The sequence below is a fragment of the Micropterus salmoides genome, unplaced genomic scaffold, assembly GCF_014851395.1.
Source record: "Micropterus salmoides isolate LMB-PRFRI ecotype aquatic unplaced genomic scaffold, ASM1485139v1 Ms_hic_scaffold_16, whole genome shotgun sequence".
Lineage (NCBI taxonomy): Eukaryota > Metazoa > Chordata > Actinopteri > Centrarchiformes > Centrarchidae > Micropterus > Micropterus salmoides.
In genome coordinates this window covers 31,891,103-31,906,730 of record NW_024040707.1, presented here as the reverse complement: position 1 = coordinate 31,906,730, position 15,628 = coordinate 31,891,103, and positions in this window count along the sequence as shown.

Genomic DNA, 15,628 nt, shown 5'->3' with positions numbered 1-15,628 from the left:
ATAATCCTTTAGGTGAATGTATGTATGCTTTCTCTTAACTGTGGCTAAACTATCTTATAGCGGACAATTAAACTTTCTCAGTAATAAAATGAGTAACAAAAGTTTCAAATGCATGCGTGGTTATTTTTCGTTCGCATTCCTCCTGAGTAGTGACGTCACTGATCGAAGGGGGACCCACACACGCAATAGGCCTACGGGGTGACCCCTGGATTCCCCCCTTTGAAAAGAGAGTAAACCAAATGCATTTCCTCCTGTGTTTAAACGTGTATTTAGGTTACACAAACAGTCCATGCACTTAACAACGATGGCAATGAGTTAAAAGAAATAGCCCATGACTTGTTGTAAACAACAATGAAATAAACTAGTGTTATTTTTCGTTCTTGTTTTAAACTCCACCTGTATGGCAGCAGGGGGCTGTAAAGACCTGTGGGGGATGTAGAACAGGTGTCTCAATTATAAAAAACGTGCCCAGAAACCGTGCTCCCCTCCCTTTATAACTGATCTGCAAAAACGGGGCATTCCTCCTGAGTAGTGACGTCACTGGCCAAAGGGGGACACACATACGCAAGACGGGATGACCCGGTTGAAAAGAGAGTAAACCAAATGCATTCCACCTGTGTTTAAACATGTATTTAGGTTGAGCAAAACAGTCCACTCACAACGATGGCGATGAGTTAAAAGAAATAGCTTGTGACTTGTCGTAAACAACATTGAAATAGTGTTATTTTCCATGACTAACAGTGCATTACATACATACCATTTTCCGGTTTTATACTGCATCACAGAGCGTCGGACATTAGGATGTGATTTAAGCTGACATAGATGTCACCCTATCTACTATCCTAACAATAGGAGACAGTTTAAGTATCTGAGAAATAAAAAGGCTTTCGAACTGAAAAATAAAACATTAGCCGCAAGACTTCAAGTCGTGTACACGATACGCAGAGTTTTTCCTGATCTGAGAACTTTACCATACCATGGCTGTTAGGGAGACTGATGGTTTTGATTTTAGACTACAACATCCTTTTAGTCTAATTGAGTTAGGTCCTTCAAACAGCGGTAAAACATTTTGTGAAAATGTTGATTGAAAATGCCGATAAGCTCATTTCAAAACAGATTGAAAATGTTGTATATATTTTTTCGTGTTGGCAACCATTGTATGACTAGTTATTAAAAATTAGAAATGTGAATTTCGTTGAAGGATTGCCATCTTCTTTATGTGATGATACATTGTTGCCTTTAGATAAAAATAATGTGTTGCTTATTGGTGATTTAATGAGTGATGCTTATAACATTGAGGTCCAAAATGTGTTTACAAAATATGTGCATCATAGAAATTTAAGTTGTTTATACCTAGCTCTGAATTAGTTTTTTCAAAGCAAAGTTAGCTGTACTATTAATTTGAATACCAATTATCTTGTTTTGTTTAAAAATCCCAGAGATAAATACCAAGTCATGCTAATGGCTAGACAAATGTTTCCTGGGAAGAGTAATTTCTTTATGGATTGTTTTGAGGATGCCACGAGTGTTCCTTACGGTTACTTGATGATTGATTTTAAAGCTAAGACACCTGATGATTTCAGACTCAGAACCGACTTGCTTTCAGACCTGCCTGTTGTGTATGTGCCTAAGAGAACGTAAATAAACATGTCTGATCGCATTAAAAGAAACCTGTCTTTACTGCAAACTATGCACGGAGCATCTCCATCTCAGAGAGTGAATATTATTAAATCTGCATCACCAGACCTTTTGGTAGCGTTATGTGAAATAGCTTACAATGTTTTAAAAGGTAAAATTCCTTTAAATAAGACACAGTATCAAAAATTAAAAAAGAAGAAGGCAGGGATTAGACTGCTCGCCAATAAAAAGGTTTGCGCTTCAAAGAAAAAGAAGACGTTGCTTAAACAGTCTGGCGGTTTTCTTCTCCCCCTCCTGAGTATCGCTGTGCCTTTTAGAACAAGTCTTATTGGTTCAAGACAAACTTAGATGACTATGGAGTATGCACAAAAATGTTTCTGGTACCTAAACAACAGCTTGATATTTTAAGAAGACTTCCGGCACGAGTCTATTCGAGAAACTGTTGAAAATGACTTGGATTGTACTATAAAAGACATTCTGGATCAAAAGACTGAAGATCTTCATGAAAAAGCAAAAACAATATTCCATCGCCTTGCAGAGATTTCTCACCATGGTAAAACAAGGAGGAAAAAGACCAGAACACACTAACTTTGTCAATGCCGGTCGCTGAGGATTTTCACTCTTCAGAGCAGAAGAATCAAGAAGGAAGAGACTTTGTTTTTGAAGAAGTTTTAAAAAACATGCCAAAAAACAGCAGGAATAAAGCTCAGCATATTTTGGATAAAATGTCCTCCTCAAAAAACATATGGATGGACTGAACGTGGGGAGTTTGTGTTTAACGGTAATGTTATTAAAGGGTCTCATGTGTATGACTGAAGAGGAGTAACTCCTTTTCACAATGTGTCTGACAGCCAGAGACCTACAGGTTGGGATGAATATCTGCAATCATTGGCTATATTGAATATACCTTTATCAGTTGTACCAAATCAACAGGTCAGAAGAAAAATTTACGAGATTAAGAGAAAGACTTCTGAAGAATCTTCTGCTCTTATTACTGGACCACCATCTACACCTCTTGTTACCAGAGGACATCGATTTGCAAACAATGAAACAAGTCCCTTTGTATCTCCTGAAATGCGATTGAGTGATTGGATAACTTAATTGTATATTGTTATCGGTTTTAAATAAATACATGGAGACATAACTTTATCATTTCAAAGTGTTTTTATTTATATCACCATAATAACAAAAAACATTGTTGTACACGTTTCAATCTATAAATCATTTTGATAATGAACGGCACACAACTTCTAATATTATTATACACACACAGAATCTGATACTTGGACACACTGGTTATATTCTGCATAATTATTTTGACCACATACAACCGAGGGCCGTATTTTTTCACAAATTTGCACACCATAAAATCAATGCATGACCGTTTATTACTATATTTAGTCATTACATTGTCATAAGATAATCCTCCATCCATATGGTAAAGAAAAAACACACAATGCTGACCGCACACAACAGAATCCACATCTTGCACTTGTCTAACAGAATGTTGCGTGGACTTACAATTACTGTTGAGAAAGACAGAAAGTATACCGGACAGTTCCCCAAACTGTCAAAGAATGATCCCACACCCTGCTTGTCAATATAGATAGCGACCCAGTGTTGTCCTCCCAGGTGGGAGGGGTCTGTGTTTACCACCAACATGGCGGGTCTCTTTTTAATAACTGATTTAGGAAGCTGGTCACTAGCAAATACTCCAAGAAAGACGCTTTGCTTCACTACCTTATCAAGTACTTTTGACAGTTCTATCGTATTCATACTATCATTTGTTAAAGTTAGAAAAAGTCAGTGAGAACCTGTTTTCTTGATGATATCTCAATTATAGAATCATATGTGTGGCGTAAATAACCGCATTTATTGTGCGTTGAAGCGGATTTCTAATCTAACACTACCGTTTTTAATGAGCGACATATGGTCTCCGCATCCTTCATCAGGGCTCAGGTTAAAACAGAACAGACTATATCTATTAGAAAACTTGTTGCGGGTTATGGCCATAGCGTTGTTTTTAAGATACTTTCCAGTTGCCGAGTACAATTGATGATACTCCCTGATGGCATTCCCTCTGGTAAAGTTGGGTTGAAAGGGTTTTGAAGGATATTGTTGGCCGTTAACGTATAAACATAAACTCTATATCATAATGGTTAAATGTAAATAGATTACGCGCATAACTACCTGTAAATGCCTCATGATCTACAAATCCTACTAAAATAAATTTAGGTATTTGTCCCAAGAATACATTTTCTTGATTACAAACATGAGTGCCCGTTGGGATGCTAACATTTTTAAGACACACTCTGTCTATGGGATATTTAACGTTGCCATGCATTAATGCCTTAGCGTGCGCTAGCTTAACAGCCGGAGATACTGTGACTTTCTTTACAAACAGGCTTGCTGACATAATGTTAACCCGAAAGTCGTCTACAGTGTTGTGCATTAAGCAACATTCGTTTTTAGCTCTTATGAATTTTATCTTGAGGTCTACGCCATTTATCATTAACTTGTCTTGAAAAAACAAGTCAGAATGTAAAGGGGATATTAGCTCCACTACACAGCCGCCTTGTGTGTACTCCATTCTTTTAACTAGTCCCTCATTTTGTCCTCCAGCCGTTGCATTGTGTTTGATTGCGTTATAAGTCGGTCCCCCAAAAATATTCATAGAGGGTAGTTGATAAAGCCCACTTCGTCTGCTTGATCCAGGTTTCCACCATTAGCTTTGGTGATTTTTACGCGCGTGTACAGAAACGTATTGTTTAGATCCAGGTAATCCTCTGTACTAGCTGGAATGAAAAATTCAAGGGGTGCAGAGTCTGATACCGCTGCTAGAGGAGGGAATTCGACGTAGATGCATTTCTCAATACTTGTTTGTGTTAACAGTACCATAAACAGGTCTAGCTCCGACTTGACGCACTCTTGTGACAGGCTATGTACCAACGACATTTCTTGTCTTCTGACGTTTTGTCGACTTGCTTCTCCTTGCCTGTTTATTTTTTCTAGTCTTAGTATGGGTCTTCTTATTTGTTGTTCGGCTACGCCTCTTTGGTGGGGAACTCCCTCTTTTCCCAGGAGGTTTTATTGGTCGGGGGGCCACGGCCACTATACCCGACCCCTCTTGACGTCTGTTCATGATGTTAGTAATAACATCCGTAGCTATGTTTTTAGCGGCTGTCTTTAAATGAGGGGCAACAAATGTAAATCCTTTCTTGAATAAGGGGAATGCTAATCTAAACAAACCCCTATACCCCCTAACCCTGCACCATACTGAGCACAGAGGCTGCTATATCCTGGTAAATCACCATCCGCTTAGTGTAATATGCAACGTACTCGTCCGCATTGTGAGCATATGGATGGTACATGTTTGCTCCTTGTCTAATACTGATATTTTACGGGTTGAAAGTGTAGCTTTATTATCACTTTGCTGTACGTAAAAGGGATATGTTGATTCTGATCTGTCTTGAGAGAAATCTCTACTATCAATGTGTGTTTTGCAGAGCCTCAGATAGTGTGGTCTGTCATAATGTCATGTATTTCTGATCATATGGTTGTTTGGACCCAATACATGTATTATTCTTAAAAGAGGGACGTAACTATCCCCTACCGTTTGATGATTAACAATATCGGTATAAACAAATATATTATACATCCCTACGTTAACATCAGCAGGATGTGGCGTCAAATACGGCATCTGTGTCAACACTATGTTAGTTTGTGGCTGAGATCTAAATGTTGCAATTCCCTCGTGAGTTTTAAAAGCCGCTCCGGGGATAAATCCCAACATTTGTGCAAGTTTTCCTTGAAATGTTAATTCTACGTCTCTCGTTGGTAAAATGCTTACTCTGTAGGTAATGTTGTTGTAATCAAGCTCAATGTTACCCATGTCGTTTTCAGATAAACAACTGTTTAGTTCAGCTATTATCTGTGACATTGTTGTATAGAAACCCTGTGTCGCTGATAGAATTACCCTCTTATTGGATTTCTTATCAAACACAACTAATTTTGAGTCTTCTGATGAAAACGATTTCCATGTTTTTGGATATTGTATTTCTATCAAACCCACCTCGTATGCTGATTTAAAGTGTAAAGACTTGGATAGTTTCGTTCTAAAGTTTGCTATTGTTTTGCTCGGGTAAAATAATGCAGACGAGTTGCTGGGCAGAGTGACAAAAAAATCCTCTGTATCCATTTATGTGTGTTTGTAAGCTGCTAAGGTAGCTGAATGACCTGTTTTTCCAAAATCCACAAGTTAAATTTATCTGGCCCATTTGACTAACACCATGTCCCGGCCTTGTCTTTTCTTTCTAGATAAAATCTTTTCTATTTTAAATGTTGTGTTTTTATCTATAATAACTTTTTGCATCTCTTGCTCATAAAATGTTCCCTGTAATATTTCGCCGTCATAGTCTTTTAACCTGTAAACAGGAGGGTCTCTTGACACACATTCCTTTACGGTGAAATATTCGTCAGTATAATTTTGCTCATAACCTTTTTTAAAAGGGCCGTGTAGTTTTGAAATTCTTACAGTATAGCCCACCTCATATTTAAAACGAATTACTCTTTTCTTTTGTTTTATACAAGTTGTTAAATACGATATCTTCATTGTCTTTTGTTACATCAATCGGTTTCATTTTCATGTTTGATTGTAGGAGGTGACTAAATCCTGCAATATATCTACGTATCGTTTAGAATTATTGTCACATCTTAGAATCACATTTTAGATTTCAGAGTCCTGTTAAAGCGCTCTACTACAGATGCCTTAGTCTCATTTGATGTAGTAAAGTGTACGATACTATTAATTTTCATTAACGCCTCGAAATCTTTGTTTAGGAACTCTTTTCCCTCGTCTGTTTGAATTTTATGCGGTATTCTACCTTCAGCTAAGATATCTTTAAAGGACGTTGTGACGCATTTACCACTCTTATTTTTTAAACAACGCACCCATGCATATTTTGAAAACAAATCTATAAACGTTAATAAATAGCGTACCCTGTCATTTTCAGTAGAATAAGCGGACATGTCAGCTAGATCTAGCTGGAATTGCCAATCAATTGAATTCACTAAAACCTCTTAAAATGCACTGGAGCCGTCTTGTGTAGAGTATAGGCATCTTGCTTCATGAGCCAGTTTTCTACGTCTGAATCTGCGTACCGAACTCCAGTAGTGTCAAATATGGCCTTTTTAAGTTTTTGCTTGCCTCCGTAAGCCCCTGCATTTTCTGTCGCATATTATAGATTCCTCATCACCTCCTCCATGATCTTTGTTACAAAGACTGACTCTTCAACGTCTGTGTTCAAGTATTTGATTTCCAACGACCTACACATATCCGTCAGCAATGATTACAAGTATACACTTTTCAGAAAATCAGTACAAGCACCTATGTTTTTACAAACCAAAGATTCAGTTAAGCAATACAATACAGCAACATCGACATGTTGTTTTCTGGTTAGCATTAAAACGCACAAATCAATGCTAAATATACAAAAACAAAACACATGCCCCATATGAAACTCATTGTCATTCACAGGAAAAACACTTGCTATATCGAGTAGATTAATATCTCTTTTTGACATGGTTTAGTAGACTAGACACATTCCCCATTGTTTTTAGTGTTGTTCCCCCTTCCAGATTTCCAGAGATTCCTTAACTACTGTGCTCACACTGTCCTCCACTCTAACTACCCGTTTAAGCGAAGCAATGAGAAAAGGGTTCCTCAGCCAAATCTGTAGAGCAGCTACTGCAATGTCTCGAATACTGCATTCACACGATGTCTCCAACCCAAGACCATGTAGGACGTACTTTTGAGCATCAGCGAAAAATGCATATCCATTCATCTGTATATGCAAATTACACACGTTTCTATAGCTTTTTGCTGCAGTATATCGTATAAATAATAAGCTACGGTTACCTGTATATTACCGCTAGTAGTAGTGTTGTGAGATGTGTTCTTGTCGCAACAATCCAGAGTGTCCAAACAGGCACCCTTAAATGGCTTGACCCTGCTCTTGTCCTCTTCTGCTTTTTCTTCAGGAACGAGAAATGTTAAATTTCTTTTCCCCGGGTCTTTCCCATAGTCATCCACCCATGAGTGTTGTTTGTTGTTCATCTTGCTTGTCCTCAGGACCAAAAAGTTTTCTTTTGATCCCTACATAACTAACATAAGGTTTATACCATCTGAATAATTTATCAATGTGTGAGAGGATTTCAAGGGTTCTATCCCATTCTCCCCACTAGACCACAAAGCTGGTGCTGAACCACGTCTCCCACTCTTTAGACGTGATGGGGTAGCCTTTTTGTTGCTCTGGGGTTTCCATCCTTGCATTTTGAATGATAGAATCGTCCTTGCACGATCTAAAAGATGTAGGATTCTGGGACGTAGACTTCAAGGTCTGTCTCTACACGGTAGAGCTCTCCTGGCACAGACCCGCACCATTGTGTGGTATAGACTACTTTTGAAGCACTCATATCTTTACAGACTTTGTTTCTGAAGTAATTCCAGTCTTTGGCTGAAAAACTAATGTGCGGTGTGCTTTCACAAAGAAAAATTTCATCAAGCTCTCTTGTATAAAGATGAACTGATCCGTGCTCAAACAAGAATCCCGGCATTCTAAAATCCACCGCCAATTCAAACTGAGTCGCCCAAGCCTTTCGGTCCAGAAAATCAGCCAATGTTGTTGGGGGAGTCTTCTTTCTAGGAGCCATACTCATTGCAACAGGATCTATAATTATACGTCGTTTTGGAGTCGTTACTCCTAATTGATTACCTGTGACATCCATGATTGTGATACTGCAAAGATGGCGCTCTTGTTCTGCATGAAGATAGCTCTGTCCGATACGGATTCGCCCAAAAATCGTTCAGTCACACTGTTCCACGCTCTCAGTCAGATGTAAGTCAAAAAACTATCCCTCTATATATACAACCGATTGCTAAAGCCACTCCCAAACATCTGGATTTAGAGGATAACACCAGACATCCCATATACACAAACCCCCCCTTATCACACCCGTCCTCACCTTTTGGCGATCGACCCCCATCCGCGGCTAATAGAGGATAAGGCCGGACACGCCCTAATATAAACACCCATTTTCACACCCTCCATCTCTTTGTTGTTCAACCTCGCTATGACCAATCTTTTTTTTATTAATTATTATTATTAAAAAAAATATATATATTTTATTACAAAAATAAAAAACAAAACAAATTTTTTATATAATTTAAAAAAAAATTTTTTTTTTAAACCTGTCCTGCCCAGCAGCCTGGTATAGAGTATGATGACCTGGATACCATATTGTGCCAGACAGATTTTACTTTAACAAGAGAGTATTGAAATACTCCTTTGTGTGTTTATTATTTATTTAATTATGTATTGATTTGTCACCGGGCCAGACAGGGGGGCAGACACGGGGATGGGGGGACACAAACAGACAGCATAGAGAAAGGACAAGACCTGTAAGAGAAGGGGGATGGAAGGTGGGGACAACAGGGAAAAGCAGTGGGAAACACCAATTGCAGAAAGCAACGAAACCTGCAATAGAACAGAGAGGGGGGCTTGGGGAGGAGAAAAACAACAACAACAAACAAACACAAACAAAAACAAACAATAAAAATAATAATAGTAAAAGACAACCTGCTGCAACAGCAGCAATGAACAGCTGACATGATAAGACAACTAAAAGAAAAAAGAAAACAAGAAACAGTCACACACACTAAATAAGCAACACAGCACAGCCACGAGAGCTGGAATAATAATTAATTTAAATAAGTAACTGAAAGAAAAGCATCAGGAATAATTCTACCAGGGACAACCTAAATTTGTGTCTATGTGTGAGACTGATTGTGTCTGTCTGCGTGTGGGTGAATGTGTCAGTAAGTGTGTGTGTACATGTGTGTGCGCATAAGCCTGTTAAAGAATGTAGTTGTTAGTGAGAGTGAGATGCCACGACTGTGCCACACCTACCCCAGCAACAGGCAGGCAAGAACCCCAGTAGCCAATAGGGGTGGGAGAAAAAAAAAGAATAAATCAATAAAAAAAAAAACAAAGACTCCCAGATGCACCGCGATGCAAACGCGGAAGACCCCGACCCAAATGGCAGTTGACAACGTAATGCCGACGGAACGCAAAAAGCGTAACCCGCGGAAGGGCAGCGCCTGGACCGACCGCGGCGCGCACACAACATAGACCATTGCTCCCCCCCCCCAGCACCCCACCGCCGTGCAGCGAACAACCAAAATGCCCAAATGCCACGCAATCATCAACACCAATGCACAAGTGACGAGCCCAACGCGCACACGGCGACACCCAATGCCCAGAAGCCCCCCACGAATCCCGCGTGCGAGGTTGGCCAAACGAGAGAGAGCAAACGGAACAACACGCAGCAAACGCGCCGCACAGGCCACCCGTGCACCCGCCAATAAAAGTCCGCCATCCCCCCAACCGCCGGAAAAAACTAAGGCCGCTGACACCAGCCGACATCCCCCATGCCCAGCACGCACCCCGGCCACCGTGCAACACCAGCCAAACCAGCAACGAGGCAAAATCAACTAGCTCAGCTGCATGCCACCAACAACCCACCCACCCGTCAAGGGCCGAGAACTCCAGGCACAAACCCAGAACAAACTGAAGCACAGCCCTGCCCCGCACCCACACTGCACATCCCGAAAACGAACTATATGCCTCAGTATCCAGAGGGATCCAACAACTGGCCGACAGAGAAATGGGGAAGCATGGATCCAAGGCCAACAAAGCAAAACAGGGATGTAAACAGATCCCTCCAAGCCAACGAGGAAATGCCTCCCCCGGACTCCAATGCACAAACTAAACGCCAAGCAGCCATTCAGAGACCCTGCCCAGGGAAAAAGCACAATGCCTCAAGATGCATCGACAATCGCCCCACAATCCCACTGCAGCCCACCAAACCGCAGTCGGATCAACCCGCGCAGAGACCCCCACCCCCAGAAGCCAGGGCACCCTGCGACCCCCCAAAGCGCAAAGGACCCCAGACTGCATGTCCCGGGGGAAGCTGTACCCCGCCCCAAGGAAGAACAGCAGAGAGCCGTGCCGGGAAGCTCCCTGCCGCCAGGGAGCGATAACGCGGGAGAACCAGGCCAACGGTCCCCCAGCCCAGCCAGAGGCATCCCTCCCTACAGTGCAGGCAGTGCCAGCAGCCCCCGAGGCCGATCTCATCCCCGGACGGGGGCCCAGCCCCCCCAGTCAAGCACCCCCAGTCAAGCACCCCCAAGGAGGAGCACCAAAACCTACCCGGACAACGCCGGCCATGCACCCCAGAGACCTGGATGCCCCCACTGTGAGAGAGCTGGCAGGGGGAAGCAGTGGGAGCCTCTGCCGAAGAGGGCCCAGGCTAGGAGAGGAGACAACGAGCCCCCAGGTCCAGGGACACACCACCCACCCAGAAATGAGCAAAGGTCACAAGCCCGAGTCCCCAGAACCCTAGGTCAAGAGCGGGCCCCCACGCCAGGGGAGCCCCGACCCCCCCCCAGATCAGGCAAGGCCGTCACCAACCCCTCAGCATCCCCGACGCCAATGAGAATCTCCCCCACTCCTTCAACCCCTCTGCCTGCCTCTGTAAATGTATTGTTTTGTGTTGGATGCATGTCATGGATTTTGAAGTGTTGTATGGTGGAGTAAACATAAGGTGTGTGGTAACTAAGGTGCAACTAAAATTGGAGGGTAGTTGTGACACAGGCACCCCACAACTGTCAGGTAGTGGAGCCTCCCATCGTGCCCCTCCCACCCCCAAGCCCTCTGTGTCTAATGTGTAATTAAAAATTTTATATAATTTTTAATACATTTTTTGATTATTTTTTTTGTTAATCAAAAATGTATTCACGTGCACGACTGTTACGCCCATCATACGCGTGCACGTTCACACGCACGCGCTTTTATAACCTTTATTTACTACTTATTATTCCTGTTAAAACAGTTTTTTTTGGCTAAGATAAATTGTGATATAACCTAAAATATGAAGTGATGTAAACTATACTGCATTATATTGAGAGCTATTCCTAATATTTTGTCAATTCGGTGAGTGAGTGTGGACAAAATATTAAGAACAGCTCTCAGTGTAATTCAGTATAGTTTACATCACCACCACAGATGAGTGTCCAAAATTACAATGAAAATAGATCAACTCCTCCCTCTAATAAATTCAATTATAAAATTAATTAAAGCTGCAAGCAGCGTTGGGCGGGCCCTCGCACTTGTAGCGCGTCCGCGTGTGAGCCGGCCGAGTTGCATACTCTCGACCTCTGCCGGTGCGGCTGTGAATTTGCAACGCGGTTATGACGCCGCATGAAGGTGTTATATGTCACTTCCTGTGTCCCCTATGTGGAGCCACATAGCACTTGCCGCTATGAATATACATCGGTATTGGTGTGTAGATGTCTGCGGGGTGGGACAGTTATCAAGCACGTAAAGTTTGTTTCAGATGTGAGCATGTACACTGAACAATAATGTACCCAAACAATAAAATAAATTCCTTTTATATTTCCCTGCCTTGTTGTTTATGTGTACATACAGAGGAAGAATGTGAGAACAGCACACATTTCATCGTTACTGTGTGTTAGAGCATGGGAGAACAGTGGATACTTTTAATACAGCCCACACCCCTAATACTGTGTAACTATAACAAGTAGAGAACAGAAGAAAAAGATGTTCTTTCTTTACAACTGTCTGCATAGCTTATTCATATTGTGTAATGAATGAAAATAAATAGGCCTACTAGGCTCCTCTCTACTTTGACATTTAAGATTAGCTTGTTTGATCCACCTTCATACACATGTGACATTACTGTACAACTTGAGAAAGGTGAGTTGTTTTCTGCTCCAGCCTGCCTAAAGGAAAAGCGTTTTTGGGATTAAATGGACTTTATTAGCTGCTGCAGAGCAGGATGAACTCAGAACAGACCCATTTCTCACCTTATTATTCCTAATCATGCAACGAAGAAGAAGAAATGCATAATAAATCCTGGGACAAAATCTGTCCACAAATACTGTACAGCATGTAGTCTGATGAACAAGACTTGTGTTATAGCTGACTTGGGCAGTGAAATGTTTTTTTAATTCATGTGGTCATAGTTGTCCACAACTCAAATCAGAATATAAGAAGAAATGTTTTATACCACCTCAAGAAGGCTTCCTATCAGAAAGGTAGGAAGGTATTTCAAATGTACAACTGCAGTACTTAAATCTAAGTAAAGTAATTTCCCTGACATTTTTGTGTTACTTTACTTTTAATAGACGCATGTAACAGGTTTTATACTTCCTGTGAGTATAATCCAATCAATCTTATTTTCATACTGTATATCCGTTGTGTAATTTGATAAATTGTGTTGTATGTCGTGCTCGCATCTCAGAGAAGACTCTGACTGCAACGTGCGTCTTTGTAAAGAGAGAAACGGACAGAAAAAGTCTCTAACTCTGCCTGTCAGCTCGCTCTGCTCCGTTAAAACTGAATTTACCATACAGAATTGAATACGAGTGCACTCCAGATTTAGCTGCAGACAGCTGACCGTGTGCTTCTCCCTATACCGCAGTTCTGTGTCCATGCATGCAGCAAACTGAAAGCACTGTCTGTCGGAGCGTCTACGTGAAAAGAGAAGGAAGAAATGGCTGGTAGTGTCTTCAGAGTTGTTAAACACCTCAGCGCACTGAAGGAAGCCATCTGACTGTGTGAGGGGCAAGATCGTTGATGTCTGCAGGCAGAGTAGGCCTAGAGCTCTCCTGTCTGACTGGTCCACCAATAACAGAGAAGATGACCCCTTGAGTTATCAAGCACGTAAAGTTTGGTTCAGATGTGAGCATGTACACGTAAGTTACAACAACTTCCTGTGTCATGGCGAAGACTTGATCTCTGACGCCACGCCACGGACACACCCATTGACGAAAACTCGCAAATAGCACAACTTTTCATCTTCAATGCCTTTAGAAGGCACAGCAGAAATTTGAGGTCGGTCGAACTAAATCCCTAGGAGGAGTTCGTTAAAGTACGAAGTGTGTAAATCATCCAAAATTTGACGTACAATTCAAAATGGCCGACTTCCTGTTGACTTTAGGCTATGGGTTCTTGAGGCTTTTTTGTGCGTCTCGATATGATACATGTCTCCAGCAAATTTCGTGCATGTACGTTGAACGTGAACGAGGGGCTAATTTCTTCCAATTTTCTAGGTGGTGCTAGCGAGTCATTTTGCCACGCCCATGCGCGAAACCCATAAAATACGAAATTTTTCACCAGTTCTGACATGTTTGCAAATTTTGGTGAGTTTTCGAGTATGTTTACTCGACTTATCTCTTAACTCAGGAACCTTAGATACAGCTGTAGAACCAGATACATGGGGCGACTGTTTTGCTTCCCTCAATCTTTACCAACTAACTTCAATAATTTCTTCATCTAAACCATCAACCTGCCTCTTAGACCCCATCCCGACTAGGCTGCTTAAAGATGTTCTACCCTTAGTCAGCACCTCTATTCTAGATATGATCAATCTATCTTTATCAACAGGCTATGTACCACAGTACTTTAAAGTAGCTGTAATTAAACCTCTTCTGAAAAAGCCCAAACTTGATCCGGATGTTTTAGCCAACTATAGACCTATATCTAACCTTCCATTTCTCTCTAAGGTTCTGGAGAAAGCAGTTGCTAAACAGCTGTGTGACTTTCTACAGAGCAATAGTTTATTTGAGGATTTTCAGTCAGGATTTAGAGCTCATCATAGCACAGAGACAGCACTGGTAAAAATTACTAACGACCTCCTTATTGCATCAGACAAAGGACTTGTCTCTGTACTGGTTTTATTAGATCTTAGTGCTGCATTTGATACCATTGACCATCAGATCCTATTGCAGAGACTGGAATATTTCATTGGCATTAAAGGAACCGCTCTAAGCTGGTTTAAGTCCTATTTATCAGATCGATTTCAGTTTGTACATGTTAACGATGAGTCCTCCATGCATGCCAAAGTTAGTCATGGAGTTCCTCAAGGATCTGTCCTCGGACCAGTCCTGTTCACTTTATATATGCTTCCTTTAGGCAATATTATCAGGAAACATTCCATAAGCTTTCATTGTTATGCAGATGATACTCAGTTATATCTATCGATCAAACCAGATGAAACTCATCAGTTAGCTAAACTTCAAATGTGCCTTCAGGATGTTAAAACCTGGATGACCTGTAATTTTCTCATGTTAAACTCAGATAAAACTGAAGTTATTGCTCTGGGGCCTAAGCACCTCCGTGACGCATTATCTAAAGATATAGTTTCCCTTGATGGCATCACCCTGGCCTCCAGCACCACTGTGAGGAATCTTGGAGTTATCTTTGATCAGGACATGTCGTTTAAGTCTCACATTAAGCAAATTTCAAGGACCGCCTTTTTTCACCTACGTAATATTGCGAAAATCAGGAACATCCTGTCTAAAAATGATGCAGAAAAACTAGTCCATGCATTTGTTACTTCTAGGCTGGATTACTGCAATTCCTTATTATCAGGCTGCTCGAAAAAGTCCATTAAGACTCTTCAGCTGATCCAGAATGCTGCAGCACGTGTTCTGACAGGAACCAGGAAAAGAGATCACATTTCCCCTGTTTTAGCTTCTTTGCATTGGCTTCCAGTAAAATCCAGAATAGAATTTAAAATCATTCTTCTTACCAACAAAGCTCTTAATGGTCAGGCACCATCTTATCTTAAAAAGCTCATAGTACCTTACTACCCCACCAGAGCACTGCGCTCCCAGAATGCAGGGTTACTTGTGGTTCTTAGAGTCTCCAAAAGTAGACTAGGAGCCAAAGCGTTCAGCTATCAAGCTCCTCTCCTGTGGAACCAGGTTCCAGTTTGGGTTCAGGAGGCAGACACCATCTCCACATTTAAGAGTAGGCTTAAGACTTTCCTCTTTGATAAAGCTTATAGTTAGGGCTGGCTCAGGTGAGTCCTGAACCATCCCTTAGTTATGCTGCTATAGGCCTAG